Here is a 24,380-nt window from a genome sequence, read left to right on the forward strand (position 1 = left end):
CTTGCCTTTATAGGTTATGGTGACATCTCGTGAACTTTCATAGACTTTTTACAACTGAGCTCACCATTAGGGTCAATTTGTTAGTCCAATTATCACAACAGTCCCCATGGAAATATGCCTCAATCCAAGCCCTCCCTGTTAAGGCCACTGCCCTCAAGGACATGTTTCTTCAGGGCTCGTGTGCTCCAGACACCTCAGAGAAAAGTGATCTGCTAAAGAGGCTGAAGTGCGCCTACAGCATCTTTGATTTCGGACAATGAAATCTGGTAAACCAGTGGTTCCCAAACTTTTCAGGGTCATGGCCCCCCTTACCCCTCTCAATACCCTTTTCCTCTCCCCACCCCCTGAGACACAGACAGGGGTAAGAGGGCTGAGACTGGGGCTGGGAATGGAGCTGCGGCCAGAGACTGAGGGCTGGACTGGGGCCAGGGCCAGGGCCTGGTGCAGAGCTACAGCCGGGCTGTGGTCCGGGGCTGAGGCTATGGGGCCGGGATTGGGACCGGGAGCCGCGGATGGGGCCACAGCAGAGCTGGGAGCGGAGCGGGGCTGGGTGGCGCTCCCTCCACACCCCCTGTGGGGGCTGTCCCAGACCCCGTCGTGCCCTCTGAACGTTTCTCCATGCCCCCCCCAGGGGGGCGCACCCCACAGTTTGGGGACCTCTGTGCTAGATTGTGGAATAGTCCCCCATCGCTTGGGACGCTTAAGGCTGGACAAAGGCCTGGATCCTGGATTGTATGGAAGGATCCTGGCCCGGCCCTGGGGAATATGGTCCAGACAGGCTCCAGCAAGGCATGCTCTGCTCTGCCACAGAGGAATACGCCAGGGGGTGAAGTTCTGTCATTCTCACCTGGCAGCAGCTTGCCAGCTGGCAAAGGGCTGGGGCGATGGAAACAAAGCCCCTTTCGGCTGCGGCCCAGAATCGATCCTGCCCATTAGCGAATTACAGACTCTGATTGAATTACCAGAGCTACCCTGGGATGCTCTCACCAACCAAGCTGATGGGTCTCTGGAAAGTGGATAGGTTTCATCCGTGGTCATAATTACTCCCAGCACCTGGTGGGGTTCTGGACAGTCACATGAGCTGACAGGCCCTGAAGCACAGAGAGACAAATACAACATGTCAGTAACAACCAGCCAGGAGAAAGATCACCTCGTTCCTGTGCCAAACGGCCATAAAGTCGCCTGGGAGAAGGTCGGGGTCCCAGGTGAGGGCTTTGGGCAGTGAAATATTTTAATGCCAAAACCAGCACATTTCAGAGGAGGGATTCTATGGTCATTGTTATTCCATCAATTCTTAGCATGATCGTCACACAAATCTTTCCCCACATGGTGTGTCAGAAACGTAAAGGTACCTCCCCCAGCTCCGAAAAGCCTGTCTACGTTAGACAAGACACAGGACAGCCATTCGGGAGGGGGATACCAAGGAGGGCTTCGAAGGACAGGAGAGCAGCATTCGGGGCTGCAGGACAGCAGGCGAGATGCTGAGCGCGGGAGAAGGAGAGGAACAAAAGTCGGGAGCAGGAGGGAGGGGATGGGAAATAGCAGTGGACACGTAGGTGTGGGGTAGAAAGCATGTGTGGGTGTGGATCCGACACAGGCAAAGAGAGGGAGCCCTGCAGCCAAGCACTCATGGCCAACCCTACGCCAACGAACCAGAAAGGGCGGGGGAGTAAGAAAATCAGATCGACTAGCCCCCTTGTTTCCAGGGATGTCAGCATTCACCTGCTGCGATAAAGAAGCAACACAGGGCCCTGGCTGGTGCCGGGGACGGGGGAGGTTCTCAGCCCAGTTCCGAGCAGGCAAACAGCCACATCACGTGCTAGTGTGTTTCCAGCCAATGCCTCTTATCCACCAGCAGCGACATCCTCCTGCACACGTGGGTGCCCTTTTCTCATTTGACTCTTCTTCCAAATGCCGTTTCTCCTCCCTCCAGCTAACATGACCAAAGGCCACCCCGGGAAGAAGTGTCTGGAGAGCCAGTCACAGCTAATTTGTCTGCAGGCCTCCTTGGGAACCTCCGACTTCAGAGACGGCCGCCAGCTGCTTCCTTCTGTAGCTTGCCGGACGGATGTCCCGGAGGGGCAACCGGAGATGTGGGGTTTATAGTCGAGCAAAGGGCAAAGCGGCTGCATGTACCATCAGCGTCCCTCGGTTACCATGGGACGCGTGGGCGTTCTCGCTGCGATGGCAGGACCTGGTGTGGAAAACAAGCAGTAGGAGGGATAAAGCGGGCAGGGAAAGAGACGCTGGTCAGGGTCGGGAGGCTCAACCCAGTTTTCTTCCACCCAGCTGCGGGATCTGTAGGAGTGATGTCTCCGTTCCCGCTCCCCACCCTAACAGGGAACAATGCTTTTTCTTCAACAAGAAATGGCGAATCAGGGCCCTACACACACGGCCCAACACACACCCCCTCCCTGTGCTATATTGCCCCGCCCCAGAGCGCCCTCTTGTGGCTTTCTAGACTGGCTCCTGCCTGTCATGTACGGCTGGTACAGGGCAGGTTGCTGATCAGGCACTTGTACCAGATGTGGACTGGCTCCCGGGCTTCCTTCCCCGAGGGACACACCGGGGACGTTTTCTCTGTATGGTCATGTAATGTACTGCCAGGAGTGGCTGTTGTGTGCTGATAAGGCATGTTACACTGAGCAGCTGAACGTATAGTCCAGCTTAACCTTCTATTATACTGCCACTGGGACCTGGCCCTCTGGCTAGAGACGCCTAACATCCGACCCTTCCTGAGTGACAGTGTCCTCCTTCCAGTCTATCGCGATGTCCTGCACCAGTGTTCAAGCCAATGTAGGAAATCCCAGCCAGTTTGCTGCCCCGTTAGATCCTCCCTCCAGAATTTGGCTACCACCAGACCTGTTTCTCTGCTGCTGTGTTTAAGATCTCCTCCTCCTCTGCCGTGCTCTTCGTCCTTTCCTCAGGACCTCTCATTCCTGGGACACCAACTGCTCCCCTTTAATCTGGTTGCTGTCCTTTCCTCCGGTCCCTAACTCACAGAGACTGCTTCCCTTGAGTTATGGGCCCATTCCAGGCATTGATCCTATCCCCTGCAGCCTCCTTTCTCAGTACTTCTGGATAGGGTCTGTGACGCTAGCAGACCAGCTCATGCCAAGGTCCCCATGTCTCAGCTGAACACTGACAAATACATGGCTGAAATCAGTCTGGCTCAGCTGTACGTTAGAATTGTTAAAACGGGGATTAGGGTTATAAGAAGGTGTTTAGTGCTGAGACTTTACTGAATACTTGTGAGTTGCTCTCTGCATTAGGCTCATATAACATCTGTATTCCACATTGTAAGGTACTATTTGAGCGGTTGTATTGTGAGCCTCTGTGACAGTGTAAATCATCAGACAGGAGAGAGACAGTAACTGGTGTGAAGTGCTGGTCTCCAGCAGAAGGTGTTACGTCCTGCCCAACAGGGAAGGGGCATTGACACCAGACAAACCATTGTGGGACATTAAAGAGGACAAAAGACATTGGCTGTTCTGCCCTCCCTCCATGAAGATGAGTTGTGCAAGTGGATTCCTTCCGTCAGCTGAGTTCTCAGCTCAGAGTACATGGGGGGAAGGGAATAAAAACCCTTAACAAGAAGGAACTGGATCTCTATGATGCCTGGACTCTGGAGTGGCAAGGTTTCTAGGCATAAGCAAGAGAACCCCAATGTGTAGCCTGAGTTAGTCCTAAAAGACATACAAAGCTTGCTTATCATAGAAGCTTTGTATTATCTTTTTAAATTTAAGATTGAACTCATTAGTGTATCTATGTTTACTTGCTTTAACCTTGTAAATGACTCTTTCCTTTTTAATAAATATTTATATAGGTTATCATAGGTTATCATAGGATTGGCTGCAAGCATTGTCGTGGGTATGAGATCTACAGTGCAACTGACCATTCCTTCGGGACCGGGAGTAACCTGGATGTTGCTGTGATTCTTGCTGTAACAGACCAGCTGTCACAAAGGCAGGCTCACCATGGGGACAAGAGAGATCAGCGAGGTTTTTAAGGTCAGGCTTGACAAAGCCCTGGCTGGGATGATTTAACTGGGAATTGGTCCTGCTTTGAGCAGGGGGTTGGACTAGATGACCTTCTGGGGTCCCTTCCAACCCTGATATTCTATGATTCTATGATTCTACCCAAGGGGATGTCTGTGACCCCACCGTTAGCTGTTATAGTGCTTGAAGCATTTACATTGGATAACTAGTTGGAATCTAAGTCCTGAACTGACAACCAGCTGGGTTTGTGCTCTGCTTCCTAACAGTCTGCCCCAAGGTTGGTTCTCATGCTCTTGTGCCCCTGCAGGACAGCATGACAGGGTCTGCTCTGACCTCATCTCCTAGGTAAGGACCCAACACTTCCTCACTCCTGGGCCTTCTTACCTTGACTGCCTCCACTTCCATCCATTTCCTAAATCCCCTCTTCCACCTGACCACCCCCTCCCCAGATGGTACAGACCAGGTGGATCAAGCACTCCAGATGGTCCACAAGCATCAGTTCCAAGCCGGGATTCCCTAATGAGCCCCAGCCAAGTCTAATTCCCCCATCCCTTCCTGTAGATGGATGGAGGCCCCTGAAAGGGGCCAAGTCACCCCATGACACTACCCAACAACAACAGATTGGTGCACACAATCCCGCACACGCAAGATAGCCTATAACAACAAACCGCTGTGTGCAGCCCACGGTCGCTGAGCTAACCAGCAATCCCCTGGCATCTATTTAAACCCTGCAAGCATGTTAATACATGCAATAGCCACCCTTCCCCTTCCCCTTCCAAGTGTAAAATATACCCAAAGACTGAGAATTGGGTGGTTATGAGAGCAGGAGACTTTGCTGTTATAGTAAAAGCTAAAATGTGTTTGTTTGGGTAAAGTAGGAGGTGCTCGTGTCAATAACAGCAAGCGCTGTGTGAACTAGAAACCTGAGAGACAAGCTGAACTGTCGCATGACTCAGCAGCTCTGGGTTCTGCACACCGCTTTGTTCTCGCGGGGTCACTCACCAGCGCTGAGATGTACGTTCTTTGTTATTGTAGGGTCACTCCAAGCACTGGGCTTTGCACACTGGTTTCATAGAATCATAGACTATCAGGGTTGGAAGGGACCTCAGGAGGTCATCTAGTCCAACCCCCTGCTCAAAGCAGGACCGATCCCCAATTAAATCATCCCACTGTTGACTCATATCCAGCTTCTTGTCTACTCTTATCGTAGGGTCACTCCTGCATGCTGGGTTCTGCACACTGCGTTGCTGTTGTTGTAGGGTTGCTTATGAGTCCTGTACTACAGAATTTAAAGATAGAAAAAAATCCTCACAACCCCCCAAACTACCTGGCTAATGCAACAGGCGTTTATAGTCACTGAGGCCAGTCCACAGGAGGAGACATGTCCTGCTGTCTGGAGTGGCTCACAACCTCAGGCCAGGCTTCCAGAAAAAGACAGATCCCCCAAGCTGATGGTGAGTTCTATAGTTAGATTTCACCAAGCCAGTGACAAATGTGAACACCTGGATCCCTCTACCAGTCTTACCCTGGAGTCACAGACAGTCCTCTAAGACTCTCCAGTCTATCTTGCCACCCCGACAAACCGGACATTGTGATAAAAGGCAGTGGTGCAAGTAGAAATCATTTCTTGCCGGTACTGCACTCATGGGAGGGACACAATGGGGGGCACGTGACCTCCCTAGGTGACCCTCCCTGTGACTCCTCCCACCCTACCCCAACCAGGGGCCCCCACACTCTCCCCATCCCCTCCGACACCTCCCTTTGTATATACAAACATCAACATGCTTAACAACTCACTTTCCCCCCACATATGTAGTATTTCAGTCTGTTTATATGGAATATGGGGAGCTGGGTGAGGAGCCATTTCAGTATATGTCTGACTTCTTAAAAGACAAATTTTAAGAAGAACTGTATCCTAAACTGCTTTATGGTATTGTACCTAAACATTGCATTTCAATGGGGGATTCAACTTCCTTTATAGGAACAGACTCCTGAAACGCTTACCAGTCCACAAAAGTGGTCCATAGTCATGCAGATAGTCCCATTGTCTTCCATGGGATTGATCAAATGATGAAGGGTTTACAGTGTTAGGTTCCAAGTTTGTAAATTGTTCTGGATGAAACTGCCAATGCCTGGGCTCTCAGATCAGGAGTGTCAGTCACGTAAAGGTGGGCAGATGTGTGATACGTCTTAGCTCCGTTGAGGGACATATTTTCAGCAAAGTTCTTGGCAGATTCCTGAGGCAGCCGGTTTAAGGCCCTCTGTGTCCGGCATTATCATCTTCACTTATAGTTCTCTCACCCACAAAGCTGGAAAAGGAGGCATTTGTTTTGCTGCTCCAGTTCCAGTTCACAAAATGCATGTTAGACTAGTTTGGCTGCAAAGAAGAATTCTGTGTACACTGAGGACAACACCTGATTCCCGTTGGGCTGCAGAACTGGGCTGACATCAGAATCCAAACATCCGCTGGTCAGTGCAGGCAGAGGCATTCCTCTGCTGATTTGGACTGGATGTGATGCAGTATGGGTGTCACGGATAATTCAGACCAATGGGGAGAAACAGAATCAAAACCACTATTTAAACACCTTCTGTCCGCCCCACCCCTCCCCTCTTGAGGACTCCTGACCAACTTAACAGCACAATACATATGCTAGAAAACTTAAACAAAGCCTTTGTCTAAGTTTGATAGCATATGTATTGTGCTCATAAAGCCATTTAAAGAATGAATGCCCTCCCTAGCTGTGTTCTGCTCCTTCAAGGAGCGGAGTGCAGCCCCCCCTAGCCTGCTCCGGAGCGGGGCCTAGCCCCAAGTCTTTCCCGTACCCGCTAAAAACTCTTGCGGTACTGCGTACTGGACGGTATCGCCCTACCAGAACTCCTGATAAAAGGTCACTTAAACAAAAATCCACACTGCGTCAGGTTGCTCCAAGACCCAAGAGACCAGTCACTTACCCCAGAGCAATCGGTACTCTAGATCTTACACCAAAGACAACGCTGACGGCCAATTCTATGGTAAACTAACTCAAGGTTTATTAGCTAAGAAAAGGAAATGAGGATTATTGAGGGGGTAAAACAGGTAAACTATATGCACAGGTGAGTCACAGTGTGTAATTCCAAATGGTGGCCGTGATAAAATAAACAGCCAGTTTCCAAAAAAGTCTTTTCAGGATACCCGGATTGGGTCTGGGGATTTCCACTTTGTATCTAGTGCACTTCCCTGTTAGAGTCCAGAGAGGCAGGATATTCTTATAGCTTCTTCTCACAGAAAAAAAGCGGACAGTGTCACTACCCACGTGGGCTTTCCCTTTGATGATGGTGAATGAGGAATGCACCTTGAGTCTCTGACCTCCGGTCATCACACACAATGGCCACTAGCTTTGAAATTAGCTCTTTTCTGTTAAAGCTCTTCATTTGCATTCAACAAGGCTTCTTTCTTGTCTGATGGGTTATTTAGTTACAGGGTCTACACAGTGTAAATGTTTGCTCCTATGTTATAATGGGATACAGATAAGTGAAAACAATGCAGGTAACATCCCACTCGTGTTCATGGCATTTAAATCCCAAATACACTCATACACATTTAACAATCCCTTTGAACTACACTAACACACAAGTGAATTGGCCTGGGGCTCTGGCCGGAGCTGGCACCCAGTCTGCCAGTGTCACAGGTGAGGCCAGCCCCTCGGAGACATGATCACAAGCACTATGCCAGTCTATTGCCCACGTATTGAGAGGATCAGGCTCTGAATGGGGACGCAGGAGCTCGGAGCTCAGGTTCTGACTCTGCCACAGACTCTCCGTCTCCGTCTTAGGCCAGTCATTTCAGCCCTTGTTACACTGGAGATGATAATCCGTCCTTTCTCCCATCTCCTCTTGGTTTAGACTGTAAGATGGCTGGGGCAGAGACTGTTTCATAGAATGTGTCTGACCCTGGCTAGGGCCTCCAAGAGCTTCTGGAACACAAGCAGTGGATAAAATATCTCCCAGTGCAGTCCCCAGAGCCGCTAGCAGACCCTCCTCCCCCTCAGCTGTCTGCCTTGTTCAACAGGATGCTGCCAAGTTGGGCCCTGAGCCTAGTGTGTTTTAAAGAGCCAAGGAATCAATAATCATTTGTGTGCCAGACTCTCAATTAACATCAGCTCTTGCTGCGAGCTCCTGAGGGAAGCTGAATATTTAAAACCTCCCCCTGGTTTTAATCACATTTCAGAGGCAGGCAGATACTGTTGGGCTTGTGCTGTTTATTGGAACAGACCAATGCAGATCACTCCTGAGCGGGACAATCGTGGGCTTACGGAGAAGCAATAATAACACTCTGCCCATCACCTTCCAACCAACAGCCTCCATGTGCTTTATATTCATGAATGACTGAAGCCTCACAGTGTCCCTGAGAGGTATCTACAGATGGGCAAACTGAGGCAGGGCGAGTGGCTGTGACCTTGCCAAGATCATGGTGAGTTGGGAAGAGACCAGACCTCTTGACTCTTCAGCTGCTGCTCTAGCCACAGGGCCACAACTCGACGCATTTGATAGTCCTCTTCATCCCAGCCTGCAGCTCTCCCCCGTCCGTCAGAAAGGACCCCGGCCCTCAGACCCTCTCCTTGCTCTTTCAGCATCAGATCTAAGCTGTGTCCCGACACAGGCCTGGGCATAAAGAACTTGCCTCATTTCTGAGTGGACACGATTGGGAAGGTCGCTGGCTCGGCAGGCTAGAGACAGGATGCCTGCACTAGCTGAGACAAGGGGTACCATTTACAAGGGACAGGCTAAGCTTGGGATGCAAGGCGAGGTGAACAGCAGGTGGTGCATGGCCAGAGCGTGCTGTGCAGAGATTGCGTCCTCTGGGTTGACCAAGCCAACCCCGAAGCGTGTGATGCAATGTGTAGTGAGCAATGTGGGTGGCGATGGTAAATATGGCTAGAAGTTGTTATGCTGGGTAACTCTGGCTGGGTGGTACGCCCTGTACCCACCCCCTGCGCTGGAGTGGGTCAATCCAGGATGGGCCTTTATGCCAGGGACTGTTTCCTGGCCCACTCTAGGGCCAAAACTTCCACCACTTCACTCAAGAGGCTATTTCCCAGTCTAGTAGACCTCCTGGCTGGGAAGTGATTCCTGACATTCAGCCGATGTTCTCCCGTTCCGAATGTCACCCCCTGACTCCGAGCCACAGCCCCTTGGAGTGCCCTAGGGAATTGCTCTCCCCCTCAGGCCTTCCAAAGCATGTGGCACTGGCGGTGGCTACCGTGATCGGGGGTCACAGTGGCCGAAGGAGAGGCGGGAGGTCTGATCTTAGCTCAGACTTGGTGGTGCGTGACCTCGGGGAAGCCTCTCGAAAGGGGATAACGATACTTTTTGCTTATAAGGTGCTTTAGAAAAGGGATCTGGGACACACTAGAGTCCACAAACTATGGCCCTAGCCATAGAGAAACGGCAAGAGGCATGTTCGCCGGGTCTGACTTGCCGGGGAGGGAAGTGGGGGAGAGCCACTTGGATACCTAGAATTCAGCATCAATAGGTGCATCTCTCAGACACCTCCATGCTGACTGAGAAGAAGAGGGGTTAGACAGAGATTAGACAGCTCAGTGCTGAGCCAGGCACCTTCCTACCTCCTCCTTTGCCTCAACTGGCGTTTCGGGGACTCACAGGTATTTTGGTGAGTACCCGCCTTACCCAGGCAGTGCCTTCTTGTGGCCTGCCAGGGCACAACTCACCCAGCGGCATGTCTCTGCGAGGTGTGAGGTGGCAGTGGGCCAAGGTCCACTTCCCACCAACGTCCAAAGGGAATCAGGAACCAAAACAATCCCACCGCTCCAAGCAGGCTCCTCCAGCGAATGTTCGCTGGGACCCCGCCCTTCTGTTCAGGGCTTGTCTCCAACAAGCTTCTGAGATCCCCCAGGGTCCGGTCGGCCCCCCTGGTAGGAGCTCATCAGGCTGGCAGGCGAGTGCAGGCTCAGGGCTGCAACCAGGATTCTCTCCCACCAAAAGAAATGGAGCGCTGCTCTCCTTCTGGGTCAGCCCTGACCTGGGATAGGTCACCGTCTTTTAACACCCATCTCCGTGGAACATAATCGGGTCCCAAGGCTCTCCCTAGCCCTCTCGCTGCCAGTGTGGAGCCGGAACCAGAGCCCCCCAGGGCGCGGGGCCAGCGGGCAGCCGGGGGACCCTGGGCGCGGGAGCTGAGGGAGGGTGGCAGGGCCAGGAGGCAGCCGGGGGACCCTGGGCGCGGGAGCTGAGGGAGGGCAGCAGAGCCAGGCGGCAGCCGGGGGACCTGGGGCTGGGAGCGGAGCCTGAGCCCCGGGCGGCGGGTCCTGCAGCCGATAATCAGCGGCAGGGCCAGAAGCGGAGCTAGGGGACCACAGGAGCGGAGCCCCGGGGCAGAGGGCGCCGGCGGCAGCCGTGGGGTGAGGGGCCGGGAGCGGAGCCGGAGCCCCCCAGGGCGCGGAGCCAGCGGGCAGCCGGGGGACCCTGGGCGAGGGAGCGTAGAGAGGGCGGCGGGGCCAGGCGGCAGCCGGGGCACCTGGGGCTGGGAGCGGAGCCTGAGCCCCGGGCGGCGGGTCCTGCAGCCGATACTCAGCGGCGGAGCCCCCCGACTGGCTGCCGGGGCCAAAAGCCTGAACCGCCCCTCGCCCCCACAAAAATGTTCCCCCTCCCCCGCTAGGGGGGGCCGCCGCACAGACTGGGGGGGCCTCTGCTGCAAAGCATGTTGTATGCTTCTGACAGCAGCTCCAGCCACCTTCCCCCAGTGACACCTGCGGGTGCTGCACCCCCAGTACCCCACCCCTGGGTCCCCCAGTGAAAAGCGGCAGTCATTTTCTCTTGAGTGCAAACCAGCCCCCAGGATCCAGCCCGGCTCCGACCGGCCACCAGGTCAACCCCAAGGAAAAGTCCCAGGGAAAAGGTCTGGAAAGTTTCTCATTGCAAACCGGCCACCAGGTCAACCCCAGGGAAAAAGCCTGGAAAAAGTTTCTCATTGCAAACCGGCCACCAGGTCAACCCCAGGGAAAAGGTCTGGAAAGTTTCTCATTGCAAACCGGCCACCAGGTCAACCCCAGGGAAAAAGCCTGGAAAAAGTTTCTCATTGCAAACCGGCCACCAGGTCAACCCCAGGGAAAAAGCCTGGAAAAAGTTTCTCATTGCAAACCGGCCACCAGGTCAACCCCAGGGAAAAAGCCTGGAAAAAGTTTCTCATTGCAAACCGGCCACCAGGTCAACCCCAGGGAAAAAGCCTGGAAAAAGTTTCTCATTGCAAACCGGCCACCAGGTCAACCCCAGGGAAAAAGCCTGGAAAAAGTTTCTCATTGCAAACCGGCCACCAGGTCAACCCCAGGGAAAAAGCCTGGAAAAAGTTTCTCATTGCAAACCGGCCACCAGGTCAACCCCAGGGAAAAAGCCTGGAAAAAGTTTCTCATTGCAAACCGGCCACCAGGTCAACCCCCGCCGAGGAAAAGAGCTGTCGGACCCCACCTCCCTGGCGGTGGGGAGCAGCAGTTTCGCTCAGGTCCGTTGCCCAGGGCGGACCAGGCCCGAGGGTAGAGCGAAGGAGGGAGTTCCCCTAACTGGCTCCAGCGAAATCTGGGGGCGCCCTCCGCTGGCAGCACAGTTGAGGCCCTTCACTTTACAACTGCTGGTCATGATACTCCGGCGGGTGGACCGACGGCTCCACCATGGCCATGAGTCACCCCTCTAAGGCCCTGACGGGCGCAGTAGTGAGGATTACACCGCAGGGACCGGAATGTCAGCACGTGGGCTCTGCACTCGAACACACGCGCACGCGCAGTGCGTTACCCTCGAGAGCCAACACGCAGGCCGCCGGGAGCCTACGTGCCATTGACTGAGTCTGACCCCACGAGACCGAGGCCCCGCAGGACAGGCCCAGCAACCCCACGCTGCATCCATGGTGGAGAAACCCCGGAGGTGTTTCCCCGACCACCTGTCCCTGCGGGAGGTTCCAGGTGGCCCTTAGCTGGTCAGCTCGGTGAAGGAGTGAGGAAGGGGGGGGAAGGGGAGGTGGACGAGGAGCACTCTCGGGCCCAGAAGTAGCTCCATCCCCTTCCTCACACCAAGCTCAGCATGCCCGGGACGCCGAGCCTGTCCCTGCACTGACCAGCTCGACAGCATCATGACAAGAACCCGCAGGAACCCGCACAAATGAGCCAGGGGAAAAAGGGCAGCCGCCGCTGGCCCCGGGAGAAGCGGCTTGTGAGCCCCGCCCTGTGGATGCTGTAGCTGGGTAAGAGAGGCAGGATCGAGCCCTTCGGGAGAACCACCTTCCCCGTTCACCGCAGCCCGGGTACTCTGCCCCCCGACCCCCAGTGGCCACCAGTCTGTATGGGGGCACAGGCTGGCAGGGGGGTGGCGCGGGAAGGTTCGGAAGGAGCGGGGCGCTGTCTGTATGGGGGCACAGGCTGGCAGTTAGGGAGGGGGCGGGGGAAGGTTCGGGAGGAGTGGGGCGCTGTCTGTATGGGGGCACAGGCTGGCAGTTAGGGAGGGGGCGGGGGAAGGTTCGGGAGGAGCGGGGCGCTGTCTGTATGGGGGCACAGGCTGGCAGTTAGGGAGGTGGCGGGGGAAGGTTTGGGAGGAGCGGGGCGCTGTCTGTATGGGGGCACAGGCTGGCAGTTCGGGAGGTACTGGTGGAAGGTTCTGGAACAGTGGGGCGCTGTCTATATGGGGGCACAGGCTGGCAGTTAGGGAGGGGGCGGGGGAAGGTTCGGGAGGAGCGGGGCGCTGTCTGTATGGGGGCACAGCCTGGCAGTTAGGGAGGTGGCGGGGGAAGGTTCTGGAGGAGCGGGGCGCTGTCTGTATGGGGGCACAGGCTGGCAGTTAGGGAGGGGGTGGGGGAAGGTTTGGGAGGAGCGGGGTGCTGTCTGTATGGGGGCACAGGCTGGCAGTTAGGGAGGGGGTGGGGGAAGGTTTGGGAGGAGCGGGGCGCTGTCTGTATGGGGGCACAGGCTGGCAGTTAGGGTGGGGGTGGGGGAAGGTTTGGGAGGAGCGGGGCGCTGTCTGTATGGGGGCACAGGCTGGCAGTTAGGGAGGTGGCGGGGGAAGGTTTGGGAGGAGCGGGGCGCTGTCTGTATGGGGGCACAGGCTGGCAGTTAGGGAGGTGGCGGGGGAAGGTTTGGGAGGAGCGGGGCGCTGTCTGTATGGGGGCACAGGCTGGCAGTTAGGGAGGGGGCGGGGGAAGGTTCGGGAGGAGCGGGGTGCTGTCTGTATGGGGGCACAGGATGGCAGTTAGGGAGGTGGCGGGGGAAGGTTCGGGAGGAGCGGGGCGCTGTCTGTATGGGGGCACAGGCTGGCAGTTAGGGAGGGGGCGGGGGAAGGTTCGGGAGGAGCGGGGCGCTGTCTGTATGGGGGCACAGGCTGGCAGTTAGGGAGGGGGCGGGGGAAGGTTCAGGAGGAGCGGGGTGCTGTCTGTATGGGGGCACAGGCTGGCAGGGGGGTGGCGGGGGAAGGTTCGGGAGGAGCGGGGCGCTGTCTGTATGGGGGCACAGGCTGGCAGTTAGGGAGGGGGCGGGGGAAGGTTCAGGAGGAGCGGGGCGCTGTCTGTATGGGGGCACAGGCTGGCAGTTAGGGAGGGGGCGGGGGAAGGTTCGGGAGGAGCAGGGCGCTGTCTGTATGGGGGCACAGGCTGGCAGTTAGGGAGGGGGCGGGGGAAGGTTCGGGAGGAGCAGGGCGCTGTCTATATGGGGGCACAGGCTGGCAGTTAGGGAGGGGGCGGGGGAAGGTTCGGGAGGAGCGGGGCGCTGTCTGTATGGGGGCACAGGCTGGCAGGGAGGTGGCGGGGGAAGGTTCGGGAGGAGCGGGGCGCTGTCTGTATTGGGGGCACAGGCTGGCAGTTAGGGAGGTGGCGGGGGAAGGTTCAGGAGGAGGCGGGCGCTGTCTGTATGGGGGCACAGGCTGTCAGTTGGGAGGGGCGGGGGAAGGTTCGGGGCGCTGTCTGTATGGGGGCACACGCTGGCAGTTGGGCGGGGCGGGGGAAGGTTCGGGGTGCTGTCTGTATGGGGGCACACGCTGGCAGTTAGGGAGGTGGCGGGGAAAGGTTTGGGAGGAGCGGGGCGCTGTCTGTATGGGGGCACAGGCTGGCAGTTAGGGAGGTGGCGGGGGAAGGTTTGGGAGGAGCGGGGTGCTGTCTGTATGGGGGCACAGGATGGCAGTTAGGGAGGGGGCGGGGGAAGGTTCGGGAGGAGCGGGGCGCTGTCTGTATGGGGGCACAGGCTGGCAGTTAGGGAGGGGGCGGGGGAAGGTTCGGGAGGAGCGGGGCGCTGTCTGTATGGGGGCACAGGATGGCAGTTAGGGAGGGGGCGGGGGAAGGTTCGGGAGGAGCGGGGCGCTGTCTGTATGGGGGCACAGGCTGGCAGTTAGGGAGGTGGCGGGGGAACGTTTGGGAGGAGCGGGGCGCTGTCTGTATGGGGGCAGAGGCTGGCAGTTAGGGAGGGGGCGGGGGAAGGTTCGGGAGGAGCGGGGTGCTGTCTGTATGGGGGCACAGGATGGCAGTTAGGGAGGGGGCGGGGGAAGGTTCGGGAGGAGCGGGGCGCTGTCTGTATGGGGGCACAGGCTGGCAGTTAGGGAGGGGGCGGGGGAAGGTTCGGGAGGAGCAGGGCGCTGTCTGTATGGGGGTACAGGCTGGCAGTTCGGGAGGGGGCGGGGGAAGGTTCGGGAGGAGCGGGGCGCTGTCTGTATGGGGGCACAGGATGGCAGTTAGGGAGGGGGCGGGGGAAGGTTCGGGAGGAGCGGGGCGCTGTCTGTATGGGGGCACAGGCTGGCAGTTAGGGAGGGGGCGGGGGAAGGTTCGGGAGGAGCAGGGCGCTGTCTGTATGGGGGCACACGCTGGCAGTTCGGGAGGTACTGGCGGAAGGTTCTGGAACAGTGGGGCGCTGTCTATATGGGGGCACAGGCTGGCAGTTAGGGAGGGGGCGGGGGAAGGTTCGGGAGGAGCGGGGCGCTGTCTGTATGGGGGCACAGGCTGGCAGTTAGGGAGGTGGCGGGGGAAGGTTCAGGAGGAGCGGGGTGCTGTCTGTATGGGGGCACAGGCTGGCAGTTAGGGAGGTACCGGGGGAAGGTTTGGGAGGAGCGGGGCGCTGTCTGTATGGGGGCACAGCCTGGCAGTTAGGGAGGTGGCGGGGGAAGGTTCTGGAGGAGCGGGGCGCTGTCTGTATGGGGGTACAGGCTGGCAGTTAGGGTGGGGGTGGGGGAAGGTTTGGGAGGAGCGGGGCGCTGTCTGTATGGGGGCACAGGCTGGCAGTTAGGGAGGTGGCGGGGGAAGGTTCTGGAGGAGCGGGGTGCTGTCTGTATGGGGGCACAGGCTGGCAGTTAGGGAGGGGGCGGGGGAAGGTTCGGGAGGAGTGGGGCGCTGTCTGTATGGGGGCACAGGATGGCAGTTAGGGAGGTGGCGGGGGAAGGTTCGGGAGGAGCGGGGCGCTGTCTGTATGGGGGCACAGGCTGGCAGTTAGGGAGGGGGCGGGGGAAGGTTCGGGAGGAGCGGGGCGCTGTCTGTATGGGGGCACAGGCTGGCAGTTAGGGAGGGGGCGGGGGAAGGTTCAGGAGGAGCGGGGCGCTGTCTGTATGGGGGCACAGGCTGGCAGTTAGGGAGGGGGCGGGGGAAGGTTCGGGAGGAGCAGGGCGCTGTCTGTATGCGGGCACACGCTGGCAGTTAGGGAGGGGGCGGGGGAAGGTTTGGGAGGAGCGAGGTGCTGTCTGCATGGGGGCACAGGCTGGCAGTTCGGGAGGTACTGGCGGAAGGTTCTGGAACAGTGGGGCGCTGTCTATATGGGGGCACAGGCTGGCAGTTAGGGAGGGGGCGGGGGAAGGTTCGGGAGGAGCGGGGCGCTGTCTGTATTGGGGGCACAGGCTGGCAGTTAGGGAGGTGGCGGGGGAAGGTTCAGGAGGAGGCGGGCGCTGTCTGTATGGGGGCACAGGCTGTCAGTTGGGAGGGGCGGGGGAAGGTTCGGGGCGCTGTCTGTATGGGGGCACACGCTGGCAGTTGGGCGGGGCGGGGGAAGGTTCGGGGTGCTGTCTGTATGGGGGCACACGCTGGCAGTTAGGGAGGTGGCGGGGGAAGGTTTGGGAGGAGCGGGGCGCTGTCTGTATGGGGGCACAGGCTGGCAGTTAGGGAGGTGGCGGGGGAAGGTTCGGGAGGAGCGGGGTGCTGTCTGTATGGGGGCACAGGCTGGCAGTTAGGGAGGGGGCGGAGGAAGGTTTGGGAGGAGCGGGGTGCTGTCTGTATGGGGGCACAGGCTGGCAGTTAGGGAGGGGGCAGGGGAAGGTTTGGGAGGAGCGGGGCGCTGTCTGTATGGGGGCATAGGCTGGCAGTTAGGGAGGGGGCGGGGGAAGGTTCAGGAGGAGCGAGGTGCTGTCTGTATGGGGGCACAGGCTGGCAGTTAGGGAGGGGGCGGGGGAAGGTTCAGGAGGAGCAGGGCGCTGTCTGTATGGGGGCACACGCTGGCAGTTAGGGAGGGGGCAGGGGAAGGTTTGGGAGGAGCGAGGTGCTGTCTGCATGGGGGCACAGGCTGGCAGTTCGGGAGGTACTGGCGGAAGGTTCTGGAACAGTGGGGCGCTGTCTATATGGGGGCACAGGCTGGCAGTTAGGGAGGGGGCGGGGGAAGGTTCGGGAGGAGCGGGGCGCTGTCTGTATGGGGGCACAGGCTGCCAGTTAGGGAGGTGGCGGGGGAAGGTTCAGGAGGAGCAGTGCGCTGTCTGTATGGGGGCACAGGCTGGCAGGGAGGTGGCGGGGAAAGGTTCGGGAGGAGCGGGGCGCTCTCTGTATTGGGGGCACAGGCTGGCAGTTAGGGAGGGGGCGGGGGAAGGTTTGGGAGGAGCGGGGCGCTGTCTGTATGGGGGCACAGGCTGGCAGTTAGGGAGGGGGCGGGGGAAGGTTTGGGAGGAGCGGGGCGCTGTCTGTATGGGGGCACAAGCTGGCAGTTAGGGAGGGGGTGGGGAAAGGTTTGGGTGGAGCGGGGCGCTGTCTGTATGGGGGCACAGGCTGTCAGTTGGGAGGGGCGGGGGAAGGTTCGGGGTGCTGTCAGTATGGGGGCACACGCTGGCAGTTAGAGGGTAGGGGTAAGGTTCTGGAACAGTGGGGCGCTGTCTATATGGGGGCACAGGCTGGCAGTTAGGGAGGGGACGGGGGAAGGTTTGGGAGGAGTGGGGTGCTGTCAGTATGGGGGCACAGGCTGGCAGTTAGGGAGGTGGCGGGGGAAGGTTTGGGAGGAGCGGGGTGCTGTCAGTATGGGGGCACAGGCTGGCAGTTAGGGAGGTGGCGGGGGAAGGTTCGGGAGGAGCGGGGCGCTGTCAGTATGGGGGCACAGGCTGGCAGTTAGGGAGGGGGTGGGGGAAGGTTCGGGAGGAGCGGGGCGCTGTCTATATGGGGGAACAGGCTGGCAGTTAGGGAGGTGGCGGGGGAAGGTTCCGGAGGAGCGGGGTGCTGTTTGTATGGGGCACAGGCTGGAAGTTAGTGGTTTGGGGGGAAGGTTCTGGAAGAGTGGGGCGCTCTCTGTATGGGGGCACATGCCGGCAGTTAGGCAGGTACCAGGGGAAGGTTCTGGAGGAATAGGGCATTATTTTTCAAGTGGCACAGGCTGGCAGTTAAGGAGGGGGTGGGGGAAGGTTCTGGAGGAGCCATTGAGGCGTAAGCGTTGCAGTAAGAGGCCGTGAGTGTGTGTTGTTATTGTGTGTGCTGGTTGTATTGATTTGTGAATAGGGGGTTATGGGTGGGTTGCGCTGGCAACTTTGTGTTGGGTTGTACAGGTGGTGAATCAACCTTTGAAGAACTGTGGCAGCTGGACTAAGTAATCCCCACTCTGAGCAGTCCCCTTCATCGCACTGACTCCTTAGAACCGCTGAAACTGGTGCGTGCAGATTCGGTGTAATGTCAGTGTGGTGGTTGGTTGAGATCCCTCTGTTAGCAGAATGGTTGAGGACTCTTGGCATGGCATAGATACAGGTCTTTACTTTTTTATTATACGGAGATTCTGTTATCAATTCAGGGAAGTCCTAGACTCTGTTATACTGGATGTCAGACACTATGATCACATTAGTTCCTTCTGGCCTTGGACTCTATAACATATTTATACTGGGACTGTCAGTTTCTTGGGACAAGAAACCTCTTCTTGTTCTGTGTTTGTGCAGCACCTAGAACAAGGGGCCCTGATCCATGATCGGGATTCCTAAGCACTACCACAGTATAAATCACAGCTTGTATTTACAAGGATAAATGTCTCCATTTCTAAAGCGTCTCCCTCCAGTATACTTCGGTACCCCCTGGAGTTTAAAATAAAGTAGCAAGAACACCACTCCATTCCAGGCACTGGTAACTTTCCTGTTACCCCAAGAATGGCTAGAGTCAATACCAACTGCTATAGAGGTCTTGAAAACATGCCTCACTGTGATAGACTATTATCCAAGAGAAGGTCAACAGGTGACTTGATCACAGTCTCCAAGAACTTACATGTAGAAGAGATTTCTGACAGCAGATGGCTCTATATTCTAGCTGCAAAAGGCAGAATGAGATCCAATGGCTGGAAGGTGAAGCTAGACGCATTCAGACTAGAAATAAGGTACTCATTGTGAACAGTGAAGGTAATCAATCATCACAACACCTTACCTAGGGAAGTGATGGATTCTTCACCACTTGGAGTCTTTAAATCAAAACTAGATGTCTCTTTAAAAGATATGCTCTAGCTCAAACAGAAGCTATGGGCTTGAAGCCAAAATTGTTGGGCAAGATTCTCCAGCCTGTGCTGTGCAGAAGGTCAAACTAGATGATCGTATCGGGTCCTTCTGGCCTTAAATTGAAAAGGATCCCAAAGAGTGTTCAACTCTCCAATGACTAGCTCAGTCGGCTTTCTAATGAAACAAGCAACTCAGTGGTCCAATTTTAGAGCCTAACCAGTCCCTCTTGCGTTAGGCCTCCTGGCAGACATTGCTGCAATGCACAAGACTCCCCAGAAGGCACACGTGGTTGGTATCGGCAAGCCCATCAATTTGGATATTATCCTGATTAGTTTAGCAAATTCTGCTCTCTTTTCAGAACATGTGCTAGTGCTCCTCGCTGATTTATTTTGACCAATTTCTCTCAGCTATGCAGAAGCAATTTACCACAGGAGCTTAGCACCGAGGAGGAAACAGCCAGAACGAACCACTGGCTTGGCAGCTCCCCCAGCGGCATTTTTCCCCTCGTTTAATTGAATTTGTTTTGGAGGGAGCAGCATCTCTGGAAAACCTAAATCCTGGGATTATCCTCAGGTCACGTATGGCACACACAGGAGCAATGGAATATTTACAGCCCTTACAATAGCTCTGACCTTTTCCAAGGCTCCTTTCTCCAACACTTTTCAATATGAAGAGTGACTATTTCTGTACCCCTGGGTATTTTATACTGGGCAAGCTTTATGAAAAGCAGCAGTGGTTGTTTAATAGCTGCCACCTTCTTCAGAATAGGCCACAAGCTGTTAACAATTCCCTTTGGCGAAGGCTTATCATCACACCCTACTCAACAACTAAAACCATATTAAAGATTTCCCTGTGAGCAATTGCTGGAGTTGGGACGATATGAGGGGAGGTGAATTGAGATATGGTGATAAAGCCTGGGAACTCCAGTTTCAGACCCCACAGCCCCAAGATTTCACGACGACGTGGGCCACGGAAAAACCTAGACAGAGAGTCAAATCATATTGGAAAATAAAATTCAACAAAAGTTTGTGCCAGACATTCAATGCTCTTCCAACAGACCTTTCTGCTACTGGTGCCTACCTGCAATAGGTCCAGGTCACAGGACCTAGGACACATCGTTAAGGGAAAACACATTGGACTCTTTGCCTTTCCTGATTATGATATAAATCAGATGCTTCAATGGGAAAGGTTAGGGTTTTTCAAATGCGTGCATAACGTTGGATTCCCTCCCTTTGATGGGGAGATTAAGAGCCGGTTAGGCCCCAGTTTCAGGCTCTGTTTAAAAATAGAATGTGAATTGATCTCTTTCCATTATTATTTGTATTTCAGTAGCATCTCCAAGCCTAACTGAGGTCCCAGCCCGATTGTGCTCGGTGCTGTACAAACACAGAGAGAGTTCCTGATCCAAAGAGCTTACGGTCTGAAGAGACAAGACAGAGGAAGGGTGAAAGAGATGCACAGAGTGTCTTGCCCAAGGTCCCACAGCAAGTCAATGGAAGATCTGGGGATAGAACGCCAATTTTTTGCTTGGCTGTAGCATCAGTAATGAAACAGCCTGCAAGTACCAGGGAACCAGAAACTGACCTTGCAGTGACGTGCTGTTGATATTCAACCTGGGCTGTGTGAGCTATGCAGAAGGACAATAAGGGACTGGAAAAATCTATTCATTTTCTTTACTCACTTAAACAAAAACCTCTTTTTTGTGACCACTGCCAAGGGAAGAGCCAGCACCTCTGGGACAAGGTGATTCCATTAACGCAACTTCCTCTGGCAACATTTCGACTTTTTATTGATAGCATAACAGCGTGTAAGATTTGGTGTCACCTGAAACAGGATGGAATTAAGGGGCTGGAAACTAAGTGTATCCTCCCCTGGCAGAATTTTGTGAAAAATATAGATTACTTTTTCATTCCAGCTGTAAATTAACCTGTGGAACTCCTTGGTACAGGATGTTGTTGAGACTTTAGGAAGAGTCAAAGCGGGATTGGATGTTCATATGGATAATAAGAATATCCAAGATTATAATACATAATGCTTAAAAAAAAGAGTATTGAAAGGGAGATAAACCGTTTTCAGGGCTTTAAACCCATCTTCTATTATTAGAGATCAAGACAAGACCTTCATGGTGGCAGATTCACCCAGCGGGGGAGGTTTAGGTTAGATATTAGGAAAAACTTTTTCACTAGAAGGGTGCTGAAGCACTGGAATGGGTTACCTAGGGAAGTGGTGGAATCTCCTTCTTTAGAGGTTTTTAAGGTCAGGCTTGACAAAACCCTGGCTGGGATGATTTAGTTGGGGATTAGGTCCTGCTTTGAGCAGGGGGTTGGACTAGATGACCTCCTGAGGTCCCTTCCAACCCTGATATTCTATGATTCTCCCATATCTGCCTAGCGATGGGGTCCTTACACCTTCCTCTGAAGCACCTAGTGTTGGCCCCTGTCGAAGGAAGAATACTGGGCTAGAGGAACACTTGTCAGATCCAGTCTGGCTGTTCCCATGTTCCTGTGAGTCAAGAATCTCTCTCTCTCACACACAATACATCCAGAGGAGATGTCACTACTTCATAAAAGTTCATTCCTACTGCAACAGTATCTGCAAATGTAAATTCTAGGCGGCTCTATGGAGATGGCGTAAGTGGGGGGCAGGAGCAGGGGGGAGGGGGACACCCTGACATTAGCCGCCGTCATTCCTGCACAGCAAGCAGGAGGCTCCAGGGAGCAGCTCCAGGGCAGAGGGCAGGAGCATCACACGGCAGTGGGGGGAGGGACAGCTGAACTGCTGCCGCACAGGGAACTTAGGGGAGCGGGGAGCTGATGGGGGGCTGCCGGCCCACCATGGCTCTAAGACACCCCCCCCCCCAAGCTAGCTCCACCGGGCTGCTCTTCCTGCAAGCAGTGGATAAAGCAGGTGGCTGCCAAACCACGTTATAAGGGAGCAATGCGCAACTTAAACGAGCATGTTCCCTAATGGATCAGCAACGTAACAACGAAACAACATTAACCGGGACGACTTTAAGTGAGGAGTTATTGTACTTCATTAATGGAGCATTTCCTGAGCGGCAGGCTTGGTTATTTTAAATTTCACATACACAGGGGTCATATTATGCCACTCCAACCATGAAAGGATGCTCTACAAACAGAACGTTTCGCACAAGAAAGTTCTGGGTTCAAACCCTGCTGTCAACCCAGATGGGGGCGGAGGGAAGGTTTCAGACTGGAAATAAGGCATATGTTTTTAATGGGGAGTGTAATTAACCATTGGAACAATGTACCAAGGGTCATGGTGGATTCTCCAAAAAGAAAAGGAGGACTTGTGGCACCTTAGAGACTAACAAATTTCTTTGAGCATAAGCTTTCGTGAGCTAGAGCTCACTTCATGGGATGCATTCAGTGGAAAATACAGTGGGGAGATTCATAGAGAACATGAAACAATAGGTGTTATCATACACACTGTCACGAAAGTGATCACTTAAGGTGAGCTATTACCAGCAGGAGAGCAGGGGGGGACCTTTTGTAGTGCCTTCTTGTGGCCTGCCAGGGCACAACTCACCCAGCGGCATGTCTCTGTGAGGTGGCGGTGGGCCAAGGCCCACTTCCCACCAACGTCCAAAGGGAATCAGGAACCAAAACAATCCCACCACTCCAAGCAGGCTCGTCCAGCAAATGTTCGCTGGGACCCCGCCCTTCTGTTCAGGGCTTGTCTCCAACAAGCTTCTGAGATCCCCCAGGGTCCGGTCGATCCCCCTGGTAGGAGCTCATCAGGCTGGCAGGCGAGTGCAGGCTCAGGGCTGCAACCAGGATTCTCTCCCACCAAAAGAAATGGAGCGCTGCTCTCCTTCTGGGTCAGCCCTGACCTGGGATAGGTCACCGTCTTTTAACACCCATCTCCGTGGAACACAATCGGGTCCCAAGGCTCTCCCTAGCCCTCTTGCTGCCAGTGTGGAGCCAGAACCAGAGCCCCCCAGGGCGCGGGGCCAGCGGGCAGCCGGGGGACCCTGGGCACAGGAGCTGAGGGAGGGTGGCAGGGCCAGGCGGTAGCCGGGGGACCCTGGGCCAGGAGCGTAGCCTGAGGCCTGGGCGGCGGGTCCTGCAGCAGATACTCTGCGGTGGGGCCGGGAGTGGAGCCCCCCGACTGGCATCTGGGGCCAACAGCCTCACCCACCGCCCCCCAAAAAAGTTCCTCCTCCCCCGCTAGGGGGGACTGCCGCACAGACTGGGCAGGGCCTCTGCTGCAAAGCATGTTGTGTGCTTCTGACAGCAGCCCCGGCCACCTTCTCACAGTGACACCTGGGGGTGCTGTACCCCCAGCCCCCCACCCCTGGGTCCCCCAGTGAAAAGGAGCAGCCATTTTCTCTTGAGTGCAAACGGGCCGCCAGGATCCAACCTGGCTCCGACCAGCCACCAGGTCAACCCCAGGGAAAAGGTCTGGAAAGTTTCTCATTCCAAACCGGCCACCAGTTCAACCGCCCCGGAGGAAAAGAGGTGTCGGACCCCACCTCCCTGGCGGTGGGGAGCAGCAGTTTTCGCTCAGGTCCGTTGCCCAGGGCGGACCAGGCCCGAGAGTAGAGCGAAGGAGGGAGTTCCCCGAACTGGCTCCAGCGAAATCTGGGGGCGCCCTCCGCTGGCAGCAGAGTTGAGGCCTGTCACGTTACAACTGCTGGTCATGATACTCCGGCGGGTGGACCGACGGCTCCACCATGGCCATGAGTCACCCCTCTAAGGCCCTGACGGGCGCTGTCGCAGGGACCGGAATGTCAGCACGTGGGCTCTGCACTCCAACACACGCTCACGCGCAGTGCGTTCTTCTCTAGAGCCAACACGCAGGCTGCCGGGAGCCTACGTGCCATTGACTGAGTCTGACCCCGCGAGACTGAGGCCCCGAAGGACAGGCTCAGGAACCCCATGCTGCATTCATGGTGGAGAAACCCCGGAGGTGTTTCCCCGAACACCTGTCCCTGTGAGAGGTTCCAGGTGGCCCTGAGCTGGTCAGCTTGGTCCTGGAGGGAGGTGGATGAGGAGCACTCTCGGGCCCAGAAGTACCTTCATCCCCTTCCTTACACCAAGCTCAGCTAGCCCGGGACGCCGAGCTTGTCCGATGCACTGAGCAGCTCGTCAGCCTCATGACAAGAACCCACAGGCACCCGCACAAATGAGTCAGGTGAAAAAGGGCAGGCGCCGCTGGCCCAGGGAGAAGGGGCTTGTGAGCCCCATCCAATGGATGCTGTAGCTAGGTAAGAGAGGGAGGCTCGGTCCCTTCAGGGGAACCACCTTCCCCATTCACCGCAGCCCCCCGACCCCCAGCGACCACCAGTCCCATCATGTCCGGCACCCACTGGGGACTGGGACTCGTAGTCTCCTGCATGTTAAAGGGACAGAGTCTCTCAAAGTTTTTACCCCCCTAAAACTGGGGGTCTTTCCTCGATTGTAAAGCCAGAAGGGACCCGTGTGATTAGAGCTGATGTTGGGGGAGGGAGCAGGGGCAGAACTGACAGGAGGGGGGACAGCTCTGATTTTAGGGAGCGGGAGAAAGAAGTGACGTATGTTGAGGAGTAGGAGGCAGCAGATCTGGTGCGGGCTTGTGGGGCACATCGGAGGTTTGAGCTGGGATAATTGTGGGTCTGGGGGATGGGCAGATAATTCGTTCATGAGAATGTTGGGGTTGGGGGGAATCCCCTTCCTCCATACATTTGGCAGAGTACACAACAGAGCCCTCAGCTGTGCG

At 56.0% G+C, this 24,380-nt stretch overlaps 1 long non-coding RNA gene across 1 annotated transcript; it reads left to right on the forward strand.

The window, feature by feature from the left end:
* The first annotated feature begins 11,749 nt into the window (after positions 1-11,749).
* On the forward strand, positions 11,750-21,215 carry LOC140910919 (uncharacterized). The gene is made up of 2 exons (XR_012158795.1): positions 11,750-12,225; positions 19,989-21,215. It is a non-coding gene; the product is annotated as an uncharacterized lncRNA (long non-coding RNA).
* The last annotated feature ends 3,165 nt before the right edge of the window (positions 21,216-24,380 follow it).

This window comes from Lepidochelys kempii, chromosome 4 (genome assembly GCF_965140265.1).
Source record: "Lepidochelys kempii isolate rLepKem1 chromosome 4, rLepKem1.hap2, whole genome shotgun sequence".
Classification (NCBI taxonomy): domain Eukaryota; kingdom Metazoa; phylum Chordata; order Testudines; family Cheloniidae; genus Lepidochelys; species Lepidochelys kempii.